At 38.7% G+C, this 12,547-nt stretch overlaps 1 long non-coding RNA gene across 2 annotated transcripts in view; it reads right to left on the bottom strand.

The window, feature by feature from the left end:
• Positions 1–12,547, bottom strand: part of LOC127018281 (uncharacterized) — a 130,550-nt gene that overhangs the window by 32,992 nt on the left and 85,011 nt on the right. The window lies entirely within an intron of this gene.

The raw sequence follows: 12,547 nt of genomic DNA, 5'->3' as shown, positions 1-12,547 counted from the left end.
AATTACCTGTGTCTACTCATAACAGCTTTTAAAGTCCTGAAGATGATGACACCAGGACCCCTGTGTAAACTCTCAACTGTCCTAAATGTTAAAGGGAGCTAATTTGCAGAGACAGTCTATCCTTCAATAATTAAATGGTGTTTCACTCCTTACTGCAAAGACTGAAATTGAATATGATAATCTAACAAGATAAAGGGCATCATTTGGATTTTGCTGTATATATATGTATTTATATAAACAATCCTAGGCATCTTCATTAAATAGTCTTGCAACTATTACCTTCAAGAAACTCAGTTGCAAACAGTACAGAAAAATGGATTTCAGCCACTTCTTGCCCTAGTGAAGTTTCTGGGTTTCACGGATTACATACAGTCACTGTAAATGATGCATTCTAACCATGCCTTCTGGGCATGGTGAGAAAAGAGCAAAAAGATAAGCAACTGTAGTTACGCAAATCTTCCATGGTTTATCTGTTGCTAAGGTTAACAACGATGCAGCTGCACCAAGTTTTATACTATGAAGTATAAAAAGGGAAATGCCTGTGGTAAGCAACCATGATGAAAGGAGAAAAAAGAAAAAGGAGCTTTATAACCTTACATGTTATGTGCATAAAAGCGTTTTAAAGACATTTGATCTCTCTTCCAAAAAGAGCCTGTGCAATCATAATTTTAAGTTTTCAAACTTAGTTGTAAGCAACTGCAATATCTAGTTTCTCCACAGTTTTCTCCCATTCAAAGTAGATATTTAAAAGCTTATTTCCGACCTTTGTTATTTCCACTAGTTCCTATTAGGCTTGTTGATAGCCCTAAGAGATGTAGGATAAAATTCTGGCTCAATTGAGCTATTGTAAAAAGTCTATTGATTTAAACAAAGAAAGGTTCATTCGTGGTCAAAGGAATTAACTTCTTGGTAGGGGCGCAGGCCCCTACCATCGCTGAACCTCACTGCTAACTTCGCTTTCATACTGTGAAAGAGATCTCTTCTTTAAGGGTGTGCGTTCCCACAGCCTATCTTCCAGACTGAACCTAGCCTCATTTCCTCGCTCACCAATGCCACTCCAGGAGGAACCACCGACTCCTGATTTCTTCCACACTAACCCTAATAGGTTTTCATGGCTAACCAGTTTCACAGGATACACAACCCACTTTCCACATGGCTTGGTTACAAATGCTATCTCACATGCTTTGAGCTTCATGGAGCAGTTACAGTTACCAGAAAGCCTGTGCCTGATTCCACAACTGAAAATGGCATGGCATTTTCTCTTCAGTGCTTGATCTTTTGTAGTCTGCTTAAAAAACACTTGAAGGATATATTGACACTTAGAAAGTAGCAAATCTAGTATAAACAGGTGAGACTACTTCCCTTCCTGCCTTTGCTACTCTCTAAGACACTAACGCCCCCAAGAGAACAGGACAGAATCTCCATTACTTTCCCAATGTTTATTTACGCTGCAACTAATTCAATAAATTAATTCTCAATTCTGCTGTTTCTCCCCTGCCCCTCCCACCAACTAGTTCCTAAGTATTTTCTTATCAGAAAACTAACCAGGAACTTTGTAATGATAATTTCCACCAAAATCACTAGTCTGCTTCCACAATTTTCGCTGATCCCCAGATTTATTAAGCTTATTGTCTTCCTTTACCAAGAAATTTATGAGGTTGGTTTTTCTTTTTTTTTTTTCCCCCCTTCAAGAAGTTTCTTTCAGGGCTCCCAGGTCTTTCAGAAGTTCCAGGCCTAACACCCATTTACATGTGTTAGATCAGACAAGCAGGAAGGTAAGAAGAGACAGGCTTCAGCTAGCAACAACACAAGAAAACCATCTATATTAACAGGCTATACAATATACTCACTCCAAAAGCCTTCATGAGGCTTAAAACAGCCCTCAAACAGAAAAAGGCTGATGTTTTCATCCGGTGTCCCTACAAGTATTTGGATAGACATTGGGAAATTTCATGATCTTCACTGGCAAACAGCAGACAAACAACTTTTTTTTTTTTTTTTTGGCATCATAGGACAGAGGAGAAAGTCACACTCCAAATATTACGATACTACTTTGCCCTTAGTCCGTTCACGCAGAGAGCAACAGTTCAGCAGCTGCCAAATGCTCACAGACTCCAGTCCCATACACACTCAGTAAATCTCATTTCAGAGCAAAAGCACTTACGGCATCTTGAAGCTGCTGCCACCAACTGAGAAAGATAAAATAATTTATTGAGAAGAATGCAGCAAGCAACACCCCCAGCACACACCAGCAAGACCTCACTTCCTTACTTAAGCAGCATCTCCTCCCTCCTGCCCTCCCTATTCCCTTAGTACAGGGACTTACAGGGAGAAAGCTGCAGCCTCAAAATGGGTTTTTAATAGTTTCCCATCACCAATAGCATCAAAAACTGAACACTAGCTGGTATAAATCAGCAGTACTGTCATGGCTTTGAAACTGCCCTGAATTACAGTAGAGGAGGATCTAGCAAGACACACACTATATTTTCAACTCTTGATATGATCCAGCAAAGAAAGACAACTTCATTTTCACAGCACACCTGAGAACAAGCACATAAGCAAGCAATCTGCTTAAATTAAAGCTACACACTGCATGCAATAGTGTTTACTGATTCAAAGATTAACAAAGTTACACTAAATTGGAGCTCTACAGACAGGAAAGCACATTAAAGGGAGCTCTTCTATTCCACTGGTATTCTCTAAGGTACTTTTGAGACAATAAATCAGGTTTGGATTTACATAGAACATTTAGCAGACTTATGCATGATGCACTGAAACAGAAGTAAGATACAATTAAGCAGTGACATGACAGCTAACAAATGTGTTTCCGGGCAGTTACTGCATGCCTCATGTGGCATTATGAGGCACCAAAGCCAAAAGCTCAGGGTACATTAACTACCAGAAAGGGGCCATAATTCTCTCCAACTGTGCAACCTGCCACATTTCCTTGCTATTTTGAAATGCAATTTGTAAATTAAAAAGAAAGAAATAGGAAAAAAAAAGAAAAAAGGAAAGACAATCAAACCTGAGTATTGTGAATACAAGCACAAAAATCACAGTAGCCTACAGGAAAGTTTCCCAAATTCCACAGCTATCCAAGAGTAAGCCATATGATAAACACCAAGGACAGATAATGAGGTTAGAGATCCAGTGTTAGCTTTCCTCTCACTTAAAGAGCCGAGTATAAATGCTAGATCGTAAGTAGCAGAGTGCAGTAGCAAAACCTATGATGGAGTTATAAAAAAAAATTAAATAATAATTAAAAAAAAACCCCAGCAGTACAGCACTCAGCAGGTTATTCAGAAGGAGTTCTTCAACTAAGTTTTCTCATGTGCTAAGGCAGATTAATGCTTCTTCAGCCTGAATCATAGCCATGCTGGGGAAAAATGCACAGTGATGCTGTAGCTCTGGAAAATTTCATTCCTTGGCAGTGTATGACTGCAGCACTAGTCACTTAAATTCAACACCACCAGCTACTTAAATTCGACAGCAACTGTTAATGATTTAGCACCTACTGGCAGTTTGTACCCCCTAGCCAGTAAGCAGGGCTGCAAAGGTCTACAGGTCCCATCATGCTGATTAGCAGTGATTAGCCTGTTTGATCCAGGACTTACACACAGCACAAGCTGTGCTGGAAATCAATCTCCATATCTGGGATTTACATCTGAGCTGCTGGGGAGGATGTCCCTGCTTTGCTGGTTGTCAAAAGCAGGCAGCATGCCAACAAGAGTGTGCTAGTATGGACAAAAACCCTTTTCATTTCCAGCACCAGAGCTTGCTGCATCCTCAGTAAGACATGCCAGCAATGATACCTCAACATGCCCAAGAGTAGAGCTAAACAGGGCAATGTGAGTTAGCAAAGCAAGTCCTATTAAGGGCCTTTTCAGAGCCTGCTCTCTGAAGAGTGGTGTGTAAAGCCACAGGAAAAAAGTCCTTACATCGTGAATCAGCCTGTCACACTCGATATACTGAGGGCAGTGTTCACACATCTCAACTATAAGCAATTATGTTGGCCAGGCAGGTTAACCTCTTCATCTCTCTAGATACACTCTGGAGTCAATGGAGACAGGTCACCCACTGCTTTCCTTCCACAGAGATCAACCTTGTAAATTCACTGCACGAAGTCTGGTGTCTCAAACACTCCCAACTGCCAAACCTTACCGCTTACTAATCTTTCCTCTAGTGTTTCAAGTAACCTTCAGCTCTTTTAGGGCAGTACATGAGTGGTGAAGGAAATTTGACTACGAAATTGGGTCCATCCCAGATGCAAGCCTAGATGTCTAGTGAGGGACAAGGCTGAAATTCTCCTTACTGGCTTCCAAAACCAAAACAAACTAATAATGAGAAAAAAAAATCAGTAGCAGTTTTACTTTTATTAAACTGACTTCAGAGACTGTCACCACTACCTCCATCAGGAGGAGGTAACTCATTCATTTCATATTGTACCATATTTATCTGAAGACATTAATTGTTTTGATGCTTTTTAGAATTATCTCAGAAAATTGTACTTTAATATATATTTGGATTTGAAAGTTTATGCTTAATTGGTAAGAGATTTTAAGGGTTACTTTTTTATATAAATATATTTTTTAACTTCAATTTACAGAAAACTGTAAAGTTCAGACATTTTGTTCCTAAATTGCCAGTTAAACTGGAAAATCAGCCATTTGCACAGTTGTGCTCCACAACAACCTAAGAGGGCAGCAAGGCAGCTCAGCTGATGTTAAATGCTATCCAAGCATTTGAACACTCCTGATACCTGGCTTCACTCAAGCCCCGCATCCCAGGGTGCAGGATGGAAAAGCAGGAGGCCAGTGCAGACCACTGGAAAGAATCTGACCTCCTGGCAGGGGTGTATAGGAAGCCCTTCTCTGCAGAGTTGAAGAGTTACAGTCCTACTTAAACTCTATCAACTCAAATGTCCAGCTCTGGATATTTCAGTCCCAGTCCATAAGCCAAGATGACATTGATCATACAGAGCATAAAAATCTCCTAAATTCATGAGCTGCTTTGTTATAAAATCCTTTTCTGCCTCCCTCCTCTTCTTAATGAAATAATTTGACTGCATTAGTGCTGTAATTAAAAAAGTCAGGTTCCCCTGTGCAAATCGTCTGGGTAAGCACTTTCTGTCTTACACAGGAGTCATCACAAGTGCCCCTGATTACTGGTTACAGAACAAGCTGGAGAAAATGTGAATTAAGTGTTATTGCATCTCATTCAAGTGCCTTGAAATGAATTTCAGAAGGTGTTCTATGAGCTACAACAAAGAAGAGAGTATTAGAGCACCCCCTCCCGCAGAAGAAAAAAGTTTACACCTCTGCAGTCCCAAGGACTGTGAAGTGCCCTGCCCAAATGAAAAATAGTTTAAATAAGAGTGGATTTTCATTATAACAGCAAACAGCCAAATCAGATAGCTCTCAACAAAGATGTCACAGAAAGAATGAAGAGACCTGAAGCACGTGGTGCAGTTACAGCAGACACCAGATGGAAAAGTACAATATAGTCTTCACATGTTCCATCTCCTCATAAGAACTTCAATTAAAAGAATAAATCAATGGGTGGCTACAAAATATAACCTTTCAACCTTAAATCCATTTAATAGCTTCTCTAGCCCAAATCCTTACTCTAACCCACCTCTCTCACTTCCACAGAAGCTGTCCTGGGACACAAAAGAGTCTGAATTTGAGGAATGTGGATTCTCTGGTGTGTAACCGCAGGGTTGAGTTCACCCCCCAGCTTTTCTCTCCAGGGAAGTATTCACTCCTCTCCTCTACAGATTTATTCACCAATTGGTTCCATTAAAAAAAAAGAAAGAAAAACAAAACCACACAAACCACAAAATCCAAACAAAAAAATCCACACACAAACAGACATACCCCACCAAATGGTCAAACCACACTAACCCTGATATTTTTACCCCTGCCAAATTTGGTTGTAATTGGGCAACAAGTTCACAAGTTATTAGGCAGAACTGACAGGCATGCACACACACACATGAACTTAACAAACTTCATTTTCTTAATTATACTGGCTAACAATAATAAAGAAAAAAAGCCTGAATAGCAGGCACTAGAATTTAGCTTTCCTACTCCCAGCCAAAACCCCCTTATTACTAGACTACAACATCATAGCCATTTTTCTTCACCTTGATGACTTTTATCTGACATACTGTTTAGGAGTTCTCCCCCGCTTTACCAATATTATTTTTGTTTCTGGTTTTACACAAGTTTTGGGAGATAGTGTCAAGTAGGAGGTAGAAGACTGAAGGAACTAGACGGGGAGGACAAAAAGAGAAAAATCTTTTATTCAGCAAACTCCAATGGAAAGGCTGAACACAGGATAAATTTCAACTGCATCATAGGTTCCAAAACCCAGACTACGGAGGGCCTGGCCATACCAAGCATGACAGAAACCCAGCTCCTCTGCAACAGGACTTGTTCCAGGAAAAGAACCATAATATCCATTCAGGGTCTATATCCTGTTTCAGCGTAGCAAAGAGGTTGCTAAAAGGCAGTAGGGAGCTATTCATCTCGAATACTTGTATAAAATATATGCATACCAAGGGAGCTAATATATGTCTTTATATAAAGGATTTAGATTCACAGGGAAGCAGCCTGACTGTATGAAAAAGCACACAGCAATACACCACCACAAGCCTCGTAAAGGACAATGTCACGCTATAGAAAACACAGGCAAATGAAAGACCTCATTGTCCTGTTTTTCTAGGATTAGCCTTTTAGCATATAGGCAAATACACCTTCAATCAAGCAGGTCCTTACGGCACTTAGTGAGGATACTGGATTTTTTTCCTCTAGCAATGCCACTATTTCTGGCATAGCAATGGTCCTGCTCATTTGCGACTGAATTTCCCTCAGTCTCACCACTCATCCTGTATATCTCATGATCTCACAACATTAACCTCACTTGTACATCAACCACAGCTGGCAACGTAGCTTTTGGTAAACATTGCTTTGAAAGAGAAGGGCAGGAAGTGCTAAGGAGCATGTCTGCATAAATGCGTGATTGCTCTCCAGGGACCAGGAGTCCAGGAGTGTTCACTCATGCTTTTTTTGCTGCAGTTAAGAAAAATAAAGCAATCTGCTGGATTGTCTTAATAAAAAAGGAAAATAAATTAAAAAGCACATGCCATTTTAGCTAAGCCCATCATTTATATCACTAGGTGTAGGAGACGTGATCAGTCAACTAGAAATAATCCAGCTGGTTGGAACCAAGCAACAAAAAGCTCATCCCATTTCTTTCTCTACCTGCTACATAATAATAGGGAAAAAAAAAAAGAAGAAAAAAAAGAAGAAAAAAAAAAAGCACCTCTAGTTCTGAAGAGTTTTACTCAAATCCTACTATCCTACTGAAGTTACAATGGTTCATTTTGGCCTGCAACAGAAGCAAAGATAATCCTTGCCAACAGGGCGGGAGTGCAGGACAGAAAATGAAAAAAATAAATAAGACTGAGATTTTAAAAATTCTTCCACCCCTCATTCATATCATACTTCAGTCTGGCTCCCAACCCTATCACCAGTCTCGCTGAATTCACAACCATACACAGCCTGTCACTTCTAGTTTGATCACCAAAGCTGCTGGTCAGTCCAATGCATCCACCCTTTGCATTTTTCTTGATGCACTGAAGTCCCCAACTGGTCCCTAATGCTGACCTCATCATCCCAAGAACTCCTCAACAAGAAATATTCATGATCCAAAACCATCCCACAACTGTAGCAGAGATAGAGTCCTGAAGGTGCAAAGGATTCTGCCTCTACTGCTCATCTTCCAAAATACTTACTGCTCTCCCATAGTGCTTTGTAAGTACCTACACCAGGTGGAGGCACTTTCTCTTTGAAAAAATGCAATTACTGACTTCCTTAACTTCCTGCTGATTCTTGTTTATGAATAACAGCCAATCTTTCCCCTCTAGTTATCAATTAGCACCTCTGGTCAAAGAGAGGGAAAACCACTTACCAGCTGTATTGTGACTTTGGTCAGGGCTTTAATGCAGTTTCTTACATTATAAAGGGTTTCATGGAGTGAATATTCTATTGTATCTAGAGTGAAAGTTAACTGCTATTCATCATGATTCTGGGAATCCAAACAGCATGACTACACTAGAAAACAATGTTACTTGAAAGGTAGTAGGAAACAACATTTTCCACCCATTTTTCACTTTTGCCTCCTCTTTGATGAAAACAGAAAATACAATGACATTTTGCAACATCATGCTGTTTTCAACACTTTTTTATATCCAAAAAGTAATCTCTATACAATTGAAATACTTAATTTCATTTTGTTGAAATGAAACATCCTGAAAAAATAATTTGCACATTTTAATCCACAATTAGTGTCTTCCACTTGTATTTTTTTTAGTTAAAAATGCTTAAAATAAAAACATTTTATTCAACATTAAGACTAATCCTTTTTTCTATGAGATTTTAGAAATACCACAAGTAAAAAGAATGAACAAACAAACCACACAAATATCTCAAGCTAAAACTTCACTGAAATCAATAATACTTGCCATAAATCAATTTGGCACCAGTACTTTTAATGTGTTCCTCATAATTGATATGATTCAAAGTATTTTTATGCACAAACATAAACAAATACATAGTACTTCTGTCTGTTTTAAAAAGGCTATTTCAGAGGGGAAAGAGTAAAACTTCAGCGAAACAGCTTCTGGTTCTTTCAACATCTGCCATTCAAACACCACATGTTTTTAACATTCCCTCTCCAGTTACCAAGACTCCATATACTCAGCCTGAAAACAGATGAAACAACCACCACGTAACATTTGTAAAGCTCAACAAAAAAAGAAAAGTTTTAATAGCTTGCATTTCTTGATGCGTTTCCTCCCAGAGTATTTTACAAACAGGACATCTGTGACATTTTATAGTTGGGGAAACAGATTCAGAGATATAACAACCCGTAAAAGAACTTAATGAGCAAAGAGCATAAGCAATTCAGGCTTTTTGTTCCTCTTCTCTTCTTTTACCATGAGGAAGCACTCCTTTTTTGAGATCTTTGTTAGAAGTGTCAGTGTTCTCACAGAAATAGTAGTTATCTCTTTACAGTACTTTTTTTTTTTTAAGCTAGACTAGCACTGAGTCTGTCTTCAAAGAATGAAAGTGGTATGTTGAAAGAAGCTTTACAAGGAATTGGAGAAGCCTCTGTGGACTTTTGTCTAATATCTCTACAGACTGGAGGACTGGAAACAGTGAGCATGGTGTAATCCAAATAAATATTTTTCAGGGTGAAGAAGAGGAAAAAGGGGACATAAGCATTGTCTGGCATCATCTCACTCCATAAAGCAGCACAGAGACTCTGAGCAGCTGCAGAGCTCCTCCGCTTAGATCAGGGTTGGACATGGCCTCACCATTTTGGCTTCTCAGACTTTGCTGGGGGTTTTAAGCTCTTCAGATCAAACTAGTTGCCTGACAATGATAAAGCTCCCTGATGAATCATTTGCACATAATTTGGCTAAGTGTTTAACGTAAAAAAGAATTGCGAAATATTTTTACAAATCAAAAAAACTTTGACCATTAGTTCTTGAAGTAATTTAGAGTCTAGAGGTTTTGCAGACATCTCCGCTTTCTCTCAGTAGGCCACAGGGAACATTCTTTCCGTAGATATCAGATCCTTTGTATTCTGAACAGTGACTAAAAAGTCCCCTCTTTCCCCCACTGTCCTGCCATACTTATTTGCCTTGTCACAAGCTGATAACCAGAAGTGAAGTAACAACAGCAAGGATTGATTTGATGACCCTCCCCTCCACACAAAGACACACATTGTTCTCTGATCACCTCTGTCTCTGAAGTGAATGCTCTTTTGACTTGCAGCTTTGCTTTTCCAAATCTATTTAAAACTTTGTTAATTATGCTGTCTATTAAAATGTTGTTAAGGTTATCCTAGGAATTATATATTTTTTTTCCTGCTATACAAAGTGTTTTTGCAGGATCTGTTAAACTAATGTGGGAGGTGATGAATACTTCGGAATAACATGTTCCTATTTTTCAGGATGCTAACTTTAGATATGACAGAGAGGAGATTCCTACAGAAAAAAATAGAATAAAACATAAATGGGTATTTATACTTTAGGCTTCATCCAACATCTATCAGAGTCAATGGAAAGGTGTCTTTAATCCTGGAGGAACTTGCATCTAGCCTTATAGATACTCAAACAGAAACTATTTTTCTTTCTTTAAATATGTTTCTGACATCCTGTCCTCGTATTTCCCCACCCCATTTAAGAAAATTGATGACAGCTGATGCATTATACCATACCTTTGAAGACTACGGTACAACAGGGTCCACAGCTCACTCCAGAAGAGCTTTAGGTCCTCAGAAAAAAGAATCAGACTTGCCAAATGGTTGCATATTCAGCACAACCAATTCCCATCCACGAAGTGCACATCATTGTCTTGGGAGGGACTTCCAAGGGAAGAACAAGATGCTACCAGTAAGACTTCTCCAAAATCATTGGGAATCTCTGACCTAGGGTATTCTAGTTACATATCATCTCTTAGGTTCAGATAACTCTGTTGAATTCAGCGTGTCATTGAACCTTAGTATAAGAAAAATTGGGTTCCTTTGAGTATTTCCTAATGGCCAGGAACTGAAGCTAACACAAATGTCAGTTTCTACGTTTTTGGCTACAAATTAAAATGTGACCAGAAAAACCCAACAAAAAACCCAAACAAAGAAAAAACAAACCAAAACCAAAGAAAAAACCTACCTTTCCACACAATAAATATATGAAAAAACAAGGAAATCTGTCTAGGTTCTCATAGGTTTTCAGAGTGTGTAGTTCCCAGCATCCCCTTGTCCACAGTTAACTGAACTGTAGATAAGACTCAAGTCTTTCTCTTGTTCTTATAACAAGGAACTCACAGGGAGATATGGCACAGAGATGTCCAGGTCCATGCTGCACTAACCAGAGAAATGAAGTACTCTGAGAAACATTGACTCTTTCCTTCATTCTCAAAGTGATATGATAAAGCAAAGTAAAAACTCAGCGGTTTCTAGCTTTGGAAATTATTTTGCAAAAGTTAAAACATTTCAGTTGTGGTTTGAGGCCAAGAATGATTTGGATCTTCTTAACACTATATATTAATCTATGCAGGTTCACTAGTTTAGGTCTCTCAATATAAATGAAGGCCAGAGCATTCTTCACAGAGAGTTGCTGTAACTGCCTTGTGTAGAAAATTGGCTCATAGGACTAAACATTGGCAAAAAGCCTAAAACAATACTTGTCCATGGATGAAATCTATTAAGCGTGAAAGAATTGTAGGTGAGAGCAAAGCAAGGATCAGCAGTGCAGTGTGGGCTTCTTTCAGATGAATATATATGGAGGTTACATGACAGAGCTGAAAAACTCCCATATTGCAGAGAACGTGAAGAATAGTAGTAATGAAACACTTTAAAGAAAACGTTTACTCAAGGGCATCACAGGATTGCTGAAATAATCAAAATAAACAGGTGAAATCAGATCTTTCTTATTTTTTCTCAAAGTTATTCTCATATCCACCAGGAAAACCCCTTCACGCACAAGTGTTTTTAAAAAAAGACAGAACAACACCACACCACTGGAAGAAGTGGAAAGTTTAAAGAAATTTTTTTTAATTCTTGATCAATACAGTGATGGTGATATGCTCTACCAGAGGATGATATCTCTATATAAAAAGAGAAAAATATTTTTCCTTCAAGTTACCCCAGTATAACATTAATAAACATTTAGAAGCATCAAAGAAACACAAGTATAAGAGAAAATAACACAGTGAAGAGAAATCTCCATCCAATTTCTGCTGTGCTTTTTAAGAGTTTGGGAAATAAAATTACAAATGTTGTCTAACCTCAGTCTCAGGACTGTGGATCACTTTTGTCACTGGATACAGCTGTTTACATGCGTACTTTACAATGGACACCTCTACCTATGCTCTCTGTCATTGCAAGCAATGGACTGTGTACTTGCAGCTCAGAATGAAAATCTGCTTTCTAATTCCAGCCAATTAGAATTGGAGTGGTGGTGGTGGTGAGGAACTAATTGAAATCAAACCTGAACAAGCTGGTGACACCTATGTACATTAATCACAAGGACTGATGTTTAGTTTACACTCAGTGCAGATTCAGTTGACACTTGTGAAATATTCCCAGTGTAATCAGCAGACAACTTGTCCCTTCTTCTTTCAATCTAAACTTACAGATCATCCTATCTACAGTTGTTTGGTTACAGCAAGGTTGATGAACTCTTCCTTAAGACTGGAGGCATTTTACTTTCATGGATTAAAAAAAAGTGAGATATCAAATGGTCTTGAAAATTGTCAAAATTAATATTGTGACTTCTGGTGCAGAAGACTCAAGGATAAGGCTGGCAGTGGCCATCTAAACTGCCAACATAAACCAGACCCAGGTACAACAACATTTGATAACAAAGACTCGAACCAGGGACAACAGCTGTAAGTGTTACTTTATTTGCACAATTTAAATCACTAAGTAATATCAATAACTAATTTCTAATCCAGATATCATGATGTCCAGGGAA

This window comes from Gymnogyps californianus, chromosome 7, assembly GCF_018139145.2.
Source record: "Gymnogyps californianus isolate 813 chromosome 7, ASM1813914v2, whole genome shotgun sequence".
NCBI classification, from domain to species: Eukaryota; Metazoa; Chordata; class Aves; order Accipitriformes; family Cathartidae; genus Gymnogyps; species Gymnogyps californianus.
The sequence above is the reverse complement of the archived record's forward strand: the minus strand, read 5'-3'. Positions and strand labels throughout refer to the sequence as shown.